This window comes from Muntiacus reevesi, chromosome 6 (genome assembly GCF_963930625.1).
Source record: "Muntiacus reevesi chromosome 6, mMunRee1.1, whole genome shotgun sequence".
In the NCBI taxonomy this organism is placed as follows: Eukaryota; Metazoa; Chordata; class Mammalia; order Artiodactyla; family Cervidae; genus Muntiacus; species Muntiacus reevesi.
In genome coordinates, this window is record NC_089254.1 from 34,069,708 (window position 1) to 34,083,271 (window position 13,564).

The window sequence follows — 13,564 nt, forward strand, 5'->3', positions numbered from 1 at the left end:
AGTAGATCCTTATTAGTTATCCATCTTATATATAGTAGTGTGTATATGTTAATCCCAACCTCCCAGTTCATCCTTACCCCCATTTCTGCCACCACCAACCCCCCCAACCTGGTAACCATAAGTTTGCTTTCTATGTCTGTGAGTCTATTTCTCTTTTGTACATAAGTTCATTTGTATCATTTCTTTTAGACTCCACACATAAGTGATATCATATGGTTTTGTCTTCTTCTGTCTGACTTACTTCACTTACTATGATAATTTCATTGTATATAGTACCCCATCTTCTTTATCCATTCATCTGTTGATGGGCATTTAGGTTCCTTCTACGTCTTGGCTATTGTATATAGTGTTGCTGCTGTGAACATAGGGATGCATGTATCTTTTCAAATTATAGCTTTGTCCAGTTATATGCCCGGGAGTGGGATTGTAGGATTATATGGTATTCTACTTTTTAGTTTTTATTCATCTTCTATTTCTTTCATCATTGTCTTAAAGTTTTCAGAGCAGAGGTCTTTTGTCTCCTTAGATACATTTATTCCTAGGTATTTTATTCTTTTTGATGCCATGGTGAACAGGATGGTTTCCTTGATTCCTCTTTCTGATCTTTTGTCCACAAACCTTATTTTGTGATAACTTATTTTCTAGATGTGGGGTTAGACTGGTAATAATGTAAGCAGAGAAGACAAATTTGAGAAGAGCTGGGATAGCTTATGAAATTCAAACTATTGGCTAGTCAGTCTAGACAATAAGCAGAGTGGGATAGATACATTCTGAGAAGATATAGAGTTTACAAGGAAAAGAATGTCCAGATGGATCAATTCTAGGGCGCTGAATTTGCAAGTGAGACTGGGGGAACTTTCTTTATTCAAAAAGGAAAAGGACTGTTGAGGAAAGCCATGCTTCTAGCATCAGGAAGACTTTGGTTCCTAAAGGGGGCTTTTCAAGAGAATCTGCACATAAGATTTTGTTTTCTCTAGCTTTTCACCAACCTTGAACACTTCCCACTTTGCTTCTTTTTGAAGACTAAACGAAATATTCAGCAAGGTGTACCTGCAGGTGAGAAAATATATGGTCTGAAGAGGTAACATCATATTCCAAAGTTCAGTTATTCTTGTTGCTCTTATTATTATCACTACAATTTTATATTGTGCCATGTACTGTACTAAACACTTTATGTGGTTTAGTTTATTTAATCCTCATCACAGCTCTACGAGGAGGGTACTGGTATTGTTATAATCTTTAACCACAGGGAGGTTTGAGCAGCTTTTCCTAGATCAGATAACTAATAAGTAATATAATTTAAAATCTGTAACTGGCCCTAGCTGATGAAATATGACTAAAAATTATATGTATCACTTTCAGGTGAACCTTTAAGAACTCATTTTACCACACTCTATTTCTGCTATTATTTCCGAGAGTGACTTTTTCTTGCTTAAGGTGATGGTGATAGTGGGGTAGCAGGAGGGAGACATAGGGTATGCCAGAAATCTATGTTTGTTGTTTTAAACCTTTGAAATGTAACAGCTATTTGTTATTGTAGCATAGCTTAGACTATTCTGACTGGTATGATATATTTATTATATAGGTATATCCTAGATCATTTCAGATTATTGTATGAAGGACTGATTATAGGGCTTCTCAATTTCTTTCTGCAGTGTTCATAGTTTCAATGTGAAAGTACTTTGTTAATTATATCTTTCTTCCTGTTCATTAGCTCACAAGTCCTTACGGTAAAATAAACTAAGGACACTCACTCTTGCATTTCAAACTGTGTAGAACTGAGTAGCAAATTATTTGGGAAAGCCAGTCCTGCCTTTTGTAGTGTGAGAAAGTTAAAGTAGATTTCAAATGCTACCCCTATTGTTTAAAAAGATTTTAATATTTTTCTCTATGGCAGTAAACTTGTCAGTACAGCATAGATGTCTTATATTAATAGTGTACCCCACACTAAAGAGTTTCATGAACATATAAATTTGGATAAGCAAATTAAAACATGTTTTTAATATGTAAAGCTAAGCATTTGATACAGACTTCATTTTTGGGGGCTCCAAAATTACTGCAGATGGTGACTGCAGCCATGAAATTAAAAGACGCTTGCTCCTTGGTAGAAAAATTATGACCAACCTAGGCAGCATATTAAAAAGCAGAGACATTACTTTGCCAACAAAGTTCCATCTAGTCAAAGTTATGGTTTTTCCAGTAGTCATGTATGGATGTGAGAGTTGGACCATAAAGAAAGCTGAGCACTGAAGAACTGATGCTTTTGAATTATGGTTTGAAGAAGACTCTTGAGAGTCCCTTGGACAGCAAGGAAATTCAACCAGTCCATTTCAAAGGAAATCAGTCCTGAATATTCATTGGAAAGACTGATGCTGAAGCTGAAACTCCAATACTTTGGCCTCCTGATGTAAAGAACTGACTCATTTGAAAAGACCCTGATGTTGGGAAAGATTGAAGGCAGGAGGAGAAGGGGAAGACAGAGGATGAGATGGTTGAACGGCATCATAGACTCAATGGACATGTGTTTGAGTAAATTCCGGGAGTTGTTGATGGACAGTGAGTCCTGGCGTGTTGCAGTCTGTGGGGTCGCAACTGAGCGTCTGAGCAATTCCAACATGACTGAGCGACTGAAATAAACTGAACTGAACTGAAGCATTTGATTATGTGAAATCTGTATCTCCAAAAGGGTCAAGTGAAAACTATATCTCTTCTCCTCCCCTCCCCAATCCCCAACTTAACTTCTCCCTTCTCTCCTCCCTTCTCTCCCAAAATCTATAGACTTTAATAAACAATTATTCCATATCTTCGTGTAACACTATCAGCTATTCTCTCTGGCTGTGATGCTTGAGAGTATGTTTGTTAATGTTATTATTTTAATCATTTCATTAACACTTGTAAGTAGGCTACATTATGACTGCAACTGAAGTTTCCATTTTTATAGATGTTGTGTTCTTGTAATACCCAATTCCTTATTTTGCGTGCCATAGGCATTAGTATATATTTGTTGAAATTTTTCCAATTCTATTATTTGTTAATTAGCACTTTGAGAGAAGTTAAATCGTTCCTGCTTTTCAGACTCTGAAAATTGAATCTTGCATTTTTAGATCAAGTAATATGGGATTAAGGTAATTTGAGTCTTTGCAGTATAAATATATGGAGTAATTGTAATATTTTTGTCTGATAGCTGTTTAACAGATGGACCTCCAAATCCAGTGAGTTAATCCAATAAACATTGTTTTCTGAAGTGTCACTTGGTACTGGCCTCCCTGTTTGGCTGGGGAAACAATGTTGTGCTTCATGCTGACATGCTGAGTCCGTTTACCAGTCTTCCACACATGACTTCCAAGCTTGCTTGGGTATCCACATCCTATAGGCAGGAGAGGGGAAAACATGAATGATTTCAAAGCAAGGTTTTTGAAGCTAGGCTCTGCAATACATTGTCACTGCGGCTTGCTGTTAAGACTCAGTCACAAGACTATAAGTAATTACAAGGAAGACAAGAAAATGTAACCCAGGAAGAAGCCGTCTCTTCCATAGTATTTTATTATTACTGTATTTCATCAAGTCCAGAATTTACAGTTTTTTCCTTTTTTTTTTTACCTACTTTGGAATCAAGATGCATCTTAACATTTAAAATATTACAGATTTTTAACATAGTTTAATTGGCAATATCTTTTTCTTCTTAGTAGTACATCAAAAATAATAAACTTGACAATTAATAATGTCATATTTTTCAATTAAGTGTAGTAATATCTCAATAATTTCCCAAGTGCTAAGATGTATGAAATCTGACAATTTAAACATATTATCATGCTAAGTAATACAAATGGATTGTTTATACCTTCTTACTCTTTCTTGGAAGATATAATCATTGACAATTAGTACCAAAAAGCAATGAGTTTATCCAGTGAAATTTGATTAGGAAAATAAAATACTGAGCAATTCTAAAGAGTAAGGCAGTAATTTATATCCATAAAAGTGCCACACTTTTAAAAATATATTTGATTGATATACATTTCTTGAAAAGTAATTTCGCAATCTATTAAAAATCAAGCAAGTAAAATGGGAAGAGGGATAATTAACTAATATTTCTTTCTAGATATCTGTAATAAAATGAGTCATATGAAGATACTTACAACCTATCCATGTAAGTTATATAGCTTGGAAAACTCCAAAACAGTGAAGAATCAAGTTATTGCATGTCCAAAAAATAATGCCTTTTAGCCCATCTCCATTTTGAGTTTATGCTACTTGTGTTAACAGTTATTTAATTATTTTTGAGAATAATTCTAAAAAATCTAAACACAGGAGTAGAATTGTATGTTTACACTAAATATCCCTAATTATTATGATATGGAAAGGGATACATTTAGTGGAGTGAAGAGTTAATATTCTGGCTCATTTATTGAAAAGCCTTGTCTCAACTTCAAACATTATGGGTCATATTTTCTTAAAAAAATCCTCTAAAATTTTCATTCTTAAATATTTACTCAAAGAAATGCATTTCTTTTTTTTAATCTGATGTTTAGGTTTTTTTCTCTCTGGTGTTCTTTGTAAAATAATTTTGTGTCTTAACTTGCATTTGATATAATTTATTCTCACTGCAGTTCAGTTCAATCGCTCAGTCATGTCTGCCTCTTTGCAACCCCATGGACTGCAGCACCCTAGGCTTCCCTGTCCATCCCCAACTCCTGAATCTTGCTCAAACTCATGTCCATCGGGTCAGTAATGCCATCCAACCATCTCACCCTCTGTCATCCCCTTCTCCTCCTGCCTTCAATTTTTCCTAGATCAAAGTCTTTTCTAATGTGTCGGCTCTTCATATTAGGTGGTCAAAGTATTGGACCTTCAGCTTCAGCATCAGTCCTTTCAATGAATATTCAGGACTGATTCCCTTTAGGATTGACTGGTTCTATTCCACTTAATGTATAGATGATTAAAAGAATCCAAGCAATGTTGGATTGCTATCATCTTTTCATATTTAACTATCATCTTTCCATATTTAAAAAAATGTTAAGTTTGGATATCAATGAAGATATACAGTATTTATATTATCTTATGCTTTCTTACCATTATGTATTAATGGTAATGTATGTATTAATGGTGTATCCATCAGAATTTTTAATTGAAATAAAGATGACTGATTAAAGCTATAAGGAAAAAATGTTCCTATTCCCGTACTCTTTTCTTCTACTGTATGTAAATATTGCTCATTTTTTGCTTTCAATTCAACCTTTTATAAGCACTTATTGCAAAATATATTAACTTTAATACATTTATATACAAAAGTGAAAACAGTCACAAAATTAGACGAGAACACAGTTCATATGTTTAGAAAATTGTCACCTTTGTGTAAAGAAAATTCAAAGATTTTTTGACATTTTCTTAATCTTAATCTTGGAAATGGATAAGTGAATATAGCCCATACATTATCTTACTTTGTTTCACTGGTAGTCCAGATTCCAGAGTGTACCGATTTAGAAAGGAATTTACCCTCTACATGAGCCACAGGCAAATTGTCCATCTTCTGAGTATTAGCCTACAGCTAGCTACCAAATGCAAACGTCTAATTTAACACATCTCAGTATAGAAGATTTCTATTTTGTTGTCAGTCTCCCTCACTAGACTCTAAGTCCATTGAAAGTGTTTCTGATGCCTGGCATAAAATAGTCACTCAAATGTTTATTGAACTGAATATAAGCTAAGTGAGTAGAATTGTAATTAGAATGTTGAATGAGCTGTTTGGGGGACACATCACATGCTTTTGTTTATGGATGACAACTTTTGTTTTAGAAACTGAGTGAAAATCTGGTGTGTTGAGTATGCTGTACATGGACTGATTTCACTTAACACATAATCTTTCATGTTGCAGGAAACAGAAACTATTTTACACTTTGAAATATTTCACACTGAGCAGGTTCTCATTTTCTTCATTTGTGTATTAACATTGGAGGACTTCAGGGCTCAAACCAGATTTGAAAAATGTAAGTTCCACTATCGAAAGATAGCTAAAGGATTAAGTTTGTTTTCAGCCATACCAAGCAAAATTGAATCAGTGATCTAATTTTCATAGACAGTTTGATATCACAGAAATTGTGATTCTGGGTAATTTGAGGTAAGTCACATAAACTTTTCCTTTCCTTATTTTCTTGACTATAAAATGAAAGAAATATAATCTTTTCTACCTCTGTCTCTCTCTAAATGCTATGGGAATGGAATAAGAGAGTAAACTTAAGACATAAATTTAAAAAATGCACAAAAATTGCCAAAATATTTTAAGCATCAGTAAATAACAGTAATAACTTTAGCTCATATTTACAAACTATAAACTTGTTTTCTCAAAAAGTTTTTTATAAAACCTTCTGTAACACACAACTTTCACATTTCTGAGCTACTTACTGTAAATAACTATTTGAGTAGTTGATGAGAGTAAAAATACATCTAGACTATCCAAGTTTAGAGTTTTTAAGAGAAATAGGATGTGAAATTGCTAGACTTCAGAATAACTGTATTCACATTTACTTTCTTTAAATTTCCTCTATCTTAAATAAAGTTTCCTTAAAGTCTTACTTATTTTTAAAATAGGAAGGCACATGTATTTTCATGTCTTTCTTGAAAATATCAACCAAGAAAATAATTACTGCCCAATAGAGTACAGAGGAAGAAAATAATCTCACTGATACTGAAGTTTCCCTAAAGGCAATACTACTAATACTTTCTGGCAACAATAAAATGTTTAACATATGTATCTTCAGTGTATTTAGTGGAAGCTATCAGATGAAGGCCGAAGTAGTGTTAATAAACAGAATAATCCTCCATGACTTAAGTGTTATTAGTGGGATTTGGAGAGCTTGTAGAGCAAGTATAATCCCATATATGGGGACTGTTCATTTCAGCTACTCTGGTTGGATTCCCCATGTGTGCTTTGGCACTCTGTGCCGGAAGACGTGTCGCAGACTTCAGTTCCAGCTCATCTCCACTTATTATCACTAGATTTTTCAACTGGATGAAATGACCACCTCATGCATACCGTGTAACATAAGAGACGAATGTATTGGAGAGGTTCAAAAATTTCCACCCCAAAGAGCTTGTTTCAATTTCTATTTTCTTCTTTTCTGTCACATGACTACATTAAACCTTCTCTGAGGCTACTGCCTTAACATACTCTGTATGTATATGGTCCATTTCTAACTCTTATGGATCATTTGGAGGGATGTGTTCTATTGTGGAATATGTCCTGTGTTCTTTGATTGACTAGCTATCAGCAGTTCACTCCTTTTTCTGCTGTATTACATGCAATAGAAAGCAGGTGGAGCTTTAAAATTGAATTAAATGCATAGGATAGTTAATGCAGTTTTCTATCATCCTCATAGTTCTCTTCTTTTGCTCAATATTTACATTTTACTCTCAGCTAAAGAAAGTACAAGTTAAATACCATATTCCCTATATCATTATTATTCTCATTTTCCCTTGTCTTAGGGAGAAGAAACTTTTCTTTGTTAAAACAAAGAAACATCAAGATTTAAAAGAGAGAAAAACTTCCAGATTTGGTGAGGCAGCTGATCAGGTAGCTGAACACATTGAAGCTGCTTGATCTGTTGCCTCACCAAATCTGGAGGTACCTTTTCTTCTTCTGAATCTTCAAGGTCTATATTTTGTTTTAATGAAAATGGCTTTTGTTATCAATTCACAAGCAAATTCTACAGGACTCACTTTTTCAATATATCTACTAGAGATAAGCTACATATAGTACCTGACGTGCAGTAGGCAATCAATAAATATCTGTAGACAGGTTGAATGACTGAACATACTAAATCCAACTCTAGTCATCTCCTCCATTGTTATGCTTTTGGTCAGGGTAATGTATTGGTCTCCTACCTGCCTTACTGCTTTCGCATATTCCCACTATATTCTGTCCAGAAAATAGTGGCCATGGTGATCCTTTGTAAGTGTTTTTGGATTCTGTCATTCTGTTGTCTAAAAACCTCCAGTAACTTTTCATCTTGGGGTAAGTGCCAAGCTCCGCAAAATCAGCAAAATGTGAGATACAGTCTAGTTTTTTATTACCTTTCTCACCCCTTCTCTTGTATTCTGCTTCACAATCACCCTGTTTTAGTTTTTGACTCTTCAGATGTTGTGCTCCAATTCTTTGTTTGTGTGTTGTTACTATTGACAGAAAATGCTCTCCCCCAACCCCAATAAGCATAGCTTGTTTTCCTGGTTCCATCAAATCTTTGTTTAAATTAGATATTTTCAGAGAGATTTTCTGTGATAGATTATAGATTAGAAATATTTGCTTCTTCTCCCCATCTCATCTCCACAAGAGATATATATTTCCTGCCCCTCCTCCTTGACTTTTGGCCTTTGCTGTATAAATTGCCTATGGAATATTACAAGACTGTTCCTGCTTGAAAAACACTTGCAATCCCAGGTCTTTCCTTTATTACTCCTGCTGTGCAGATGAAAATGATATGTCCAGGCTGGTCCACTGGCCCCTGGAGGAGAATGACAAACACATGGAGTGAAGCCAAATTATCCCACCTAGGCCAGCCTAGAGCATCATCCTATAGCTGGCCACCAGAATTGTGAGCCAAAAAATGTTTATGTTTGTACGTCAGTGAGCTCTTTTGTGATTGGTTTTTTAGTACCCTTGTGGCAATAGCTAACTGATTCACCTAATGTGATGCCTATTTAAAACTGAATATGTACAAGATATAAAACCCAGAATGAACAGATGTTTTTGCATCATTCCATCTATAAAATTCTCTTTAATTTATTGACCATTTAAAAATTTAGTGCACTACTTTTGGGGGGACAAAAACACACCCTACTTACATGATTTTCCATGAGAATTGAGAGTACTTGCAAGACTTGCTCATGCCTTTATGACCAATCAGAGCGACACAAAGAACAGATGCTTTAGATATAATTTCCCATTCATCTTAGCTTTCTTGTCACAATGCTTGATTCTTGCAGTTTCCTGAACAATTCCAGAGTCAGATTCATTATATAAGCTTTGTCAGAAATTTTAGCATTTTCGAATAAACAAATGCACACAGGCTGCTACTGCAGAACAGGCTTGGGGTCCAGAAATTAGAGGACTCTTGCCTTTCTCTTGCCATCTTTAGTAATTTCAGAGTTTAATAAAATAAGCTCTTTCCAGCATTCCATACATTTCTTCATCCTTAGTTCACCACTCCTTATCCACAGTTCTCTTGGGTATTCTTTTTAGAACTTAATATTTAAACATGGATATAAAAAGAATTGCCAACATGAGATTTAGCTGTGTATGCAGCATTTTATTTATTTTTTGCATATGGTTAAGAGAAGTCATAGCTTTTTATTGATAGCCTGTTATTGCCCTAAGTGAATCATTCTGGAAGTTCAAATATTGTGTTTCACTCATATGGTTTTCTTAACTTTTACTTCTTGTATTCTGAATCATTTAGAGTAAGAGGCTTTGTATTATTGCTTCAATGGCCTGCTATACTTTTATTAATTAAAAGCTCTTCATTATAAGACATATTCTATTAATACAGTCACATATTTCTTTGATTAAGAAGGAAATGTCTTAAAAGTATTTAAGGCTTTTAAAATTCATGACTATGAAACCTAGCATGGTTCTATTTTTCTTTTTATTATATTGTCTTATTCTAAGAAAATTAAAGTGAAATATATATATATATATACACACACACACACACAGGTATACAGAGAAGTTCCCAACTGGATGCATCGCATCGACAATATTGTACAATCTACTATGCACTATCATTTGGCCAATAGTTAAGTATATTTTAGTTGAAAATAAAAAGGCAGAGAAAAATTATGAAATCGTTCAAACAAAAAGCTTATTACAACCTGTTTCAAATTGCTAGCAATATCAAGTGTTAAATTCAAATATGCATCCTTATTCAATGGACAACCTAAAATAAAGTTTTATTTTACTGTCTATGAAAAACTTTGAAAACTTTTTTCAGCTATTTTCTTAGGACGATACTACAAATTTTTTGTGTGATTGTTATTCACAAATATATTAATTTTTTTAAATGTCATACATGAAGAAAATAGTCAATGTTTTGTTCTGCTTGTTTTCAGCTACTTCTTTTCAACTCTTGATAAGTTTAATTTTCTTTTAAGGAGCATGACAACAAACAAGTGTGCTTTATGCTGATTTCCAGCTGGAAAAAATGCATAAAAGCTCCTTTTTAAATGACCCGCCTTTTGAACCCACAGGTATTGTCTTCAGTGAATGGCATCGTGCTATTTAATAAATCATCATATCAGCAGCTTGGCTGCAATGCACAGACTGGGAGACAGCACAGTAGCTGATATTTCTCTTCTACAAACTCTTGAGCTTACGGATTAGGTTGTGCTGTCAAACTTAGTTTTGGAGTCCTGTCAAGACACACTCAGAAGCACTAAGCGCATTGCTCTTTCTCCTATACTTTTACATCCTTGTGGTACCTCTGTATGTGTTGAAATGTAATAAACTTATTAAAATAAAATTAATCAAATTTAAACATTAAAAATTTAGCAGATTTTGAGATGTTCGATATTTTTTAATTGAAATATAGTTGATATGCAATATTATATGTTAATTTCAGGAGTACAGCATAGTGATTCAATGTTTAAATGTATTATGGAATGATCACCACATTAAGTCAGTAATTGTCTGTCCCCATATTCTCTATGATGTACCATGAGATGTTTGATATTTTAATTGCCAATTGATAAGATAACAAACTAACTCAAATATTAAAATACAGCAGATTTGTGATCAGTTAATGATTATACTGAGATATCAACCAGAATGAGCTGAACAAATGTTTTTGATAATGCAGAATTGCTAAGTGGCAGCTGCTCAGTCATCTTTTATTTGTTTACCCAGGGGTACATTTTGAACTTTGTATATCTCAATTTCTTCCCTGCACAAACTTGTAGAGCTGTAGTGATGATTAACTAGATTAATGCATAAAAACAGTAAGTGTAATGCAATGAATATCATGTGCTGAATGAATGGGAACTGAACTCGATAACTGTTTTAACTCTTAGATAAACAAGAACTAGGGACAAGGCGGCTGCTGCTGCTGCTGCTGCTGCTAAGTCGCTTCAGTCGTGTCCGACTCTGTGTGACCCCATAGATGGCAGCCCACCAGGCTCCGCCGTCCCTGGGATTCTTGGGGCAAGAACACTGGAGTGGGTTGTCATTTCCTTCTCCAATGCATGAAAGTGAAAAGTGAAAGTGAAGTCGCTCAGTCGTGTCCGACTCCTAGCGACCCCATGGACTGCAGCCTACCAGGCTCCTCCGTCCATGGGATTTTCCAGGCAAGAGTACTGGAGTGGGGTGCCATTGCCTTCTCCAGGGACAAGGCTAGAAATGTCTATTTGTTGAGAATCTTTCTAAAGACTAAGATTTCATCTTTCTTTATATCAACAGTAACACATCCCTCAAAATACTTGAGTATTACATATAGGAATGTAAATTTCCTCTATATGAGATTTCACAATATTTGCAATTATGGCTTGGGGTGTTCAGTGAGACAAAGCAGTACTTAATTTATTTATGGACTCCCGGTACTTCAGAATAATGATAATAAGGAAGCTAAGAATTGATACAATGATAAAACACTGAATATTTACAGTTTGAAAAATATATCTTAACTTATAAAATATTATTTCTCAAAAGTGTACAGTTAGTTGTCATGTAACCCAAAATGGGCTAGGTTATATAACAGTTACAAGTAACCCCAAATATTAAGGTTTTAATTCAAATTGCTTGCCCATGTAATATGACCAAGGAGTGACGGCAGGCAGAGACGGTGGTATAGAGGCTCTCTCTAATCATTAAGGAGCTCACAGTGATGAATGCTCCATTTTGACACATGCATATCGGATCAGGTAAAGGGAAGGTAACAATTCACGTACATGTTCTGAAAACTTCTGCCTAGAAGTAAAATGTTGCTTATACTTGTGTTTTTAATTGGATAAAGTAAATCACATTGTCAGGCTTAATTTCAAAAGGAATGGAGGATCATCCTACCAGATTTTAAGCAGGAAGATAAAATATTTCTTAGTAGCCCTGATAACTACCAAGGTTACTAATTAGTGTTTAAATTCTTAATTAATTTTAATTATCATTCTTTTTAAATCAGTGAAGACTAAACATATGGTTATTAGTTATGTGAGTTTCTGCCAAAAAATTAACAGAGCTCTATTTTTTTCATAAAGACTATGTATTAGTGAGAATTTTGTGTGTTTTATAATCATAAACAATCACTGCTCCAGTGTATCCAATAGACAGGCATAATATTGGTTAAAAATTAATACTGACCTAAGTGTGGTACTCAGCTTTGTGGTTCTTGAATTTCTCAGTGATTCAGAATGATCAGATTCAAAAACAAAATTTGGCTTATAGTAACCAAATATATAACATCTAATTCATAAATTAGTTTAGTTCATTAATTAATAATGAGTATTGATCAGGACAGATATTTGATGAAAAAGCGAAATACATAGAATATCAAAATATATTTAGAGTATTACTTAATGAACATGGAGTTAAATCATAGCAAGTTACATTATTGACTGAAAAGTTATATATATGCATATATATTATATATATGTATGTGTTACATGCTATGATAGCCAAATGTGATTGTCAACACTGTAGAAATATTTCTGTGATACAGACTATCCCTGAGTTTCATGGGTCAAGATATCCTCTCCATTAGACAAAGACTTTGTTTTTAGAACTGTAATACAGATAATGATCTAATCAATTTTTATCAGTTAACAATGTTTTCTTTAATCATGATTCAGTTTTAATTCCACTCATAATTTTTTGAGTTTATATCTAGTCATCTGGAATTAACATTGACGTAATTTTTCTATCACATTTGCCTTGTGCTGTTTCAAACATACATATACTAATATTACTGCTACCATAATACCTACTGTTTACTAGGTACCTGTTATGTATCATAACCTTTACATATTTTGTATCATCGAATTCTCCCAACAACTCAGTGATATTGGCATTATTATTTTTATTATTGGGAAAAAGAAATTAAGCATTAGAAATATTGATTTTTCCCCTTACTCACATAATGAGAATTTGATAAAGCAGCAGCAATTTAAGTAAAAATCTATATGGTGCCAAGTCATACACATTCCAGTATATTTCTCACTTATTCCACACTCAGTTCCATTTTAATTATTCTAAATTTCATTAAGGGGTTACCTAAACTTATATTATTGTTAAAACCCACATACTTCTTTTGCCCTTCACAATGAACAATCAAAAAGACAGATGGCTGAGACAAAAATATGATAGTCTATTTTAAAGAAAAGCTATAAGCTAGTTAAAATGTCTATAGTTGACCCCTCATTCCTTTATTTTTGTATTATAGAATAAATTTTCTTCCTTTGAGCATTTTCTGTTGTTTGAAGGTTTCCATATTCTCAAGCATAAATTTTGATATTCAGTGAGTACCTCAGGTACACATGGATCAAGGTTTCTTCACTGATTAAAGTCTAACTGTGGTCATCATCTCTCAATTCT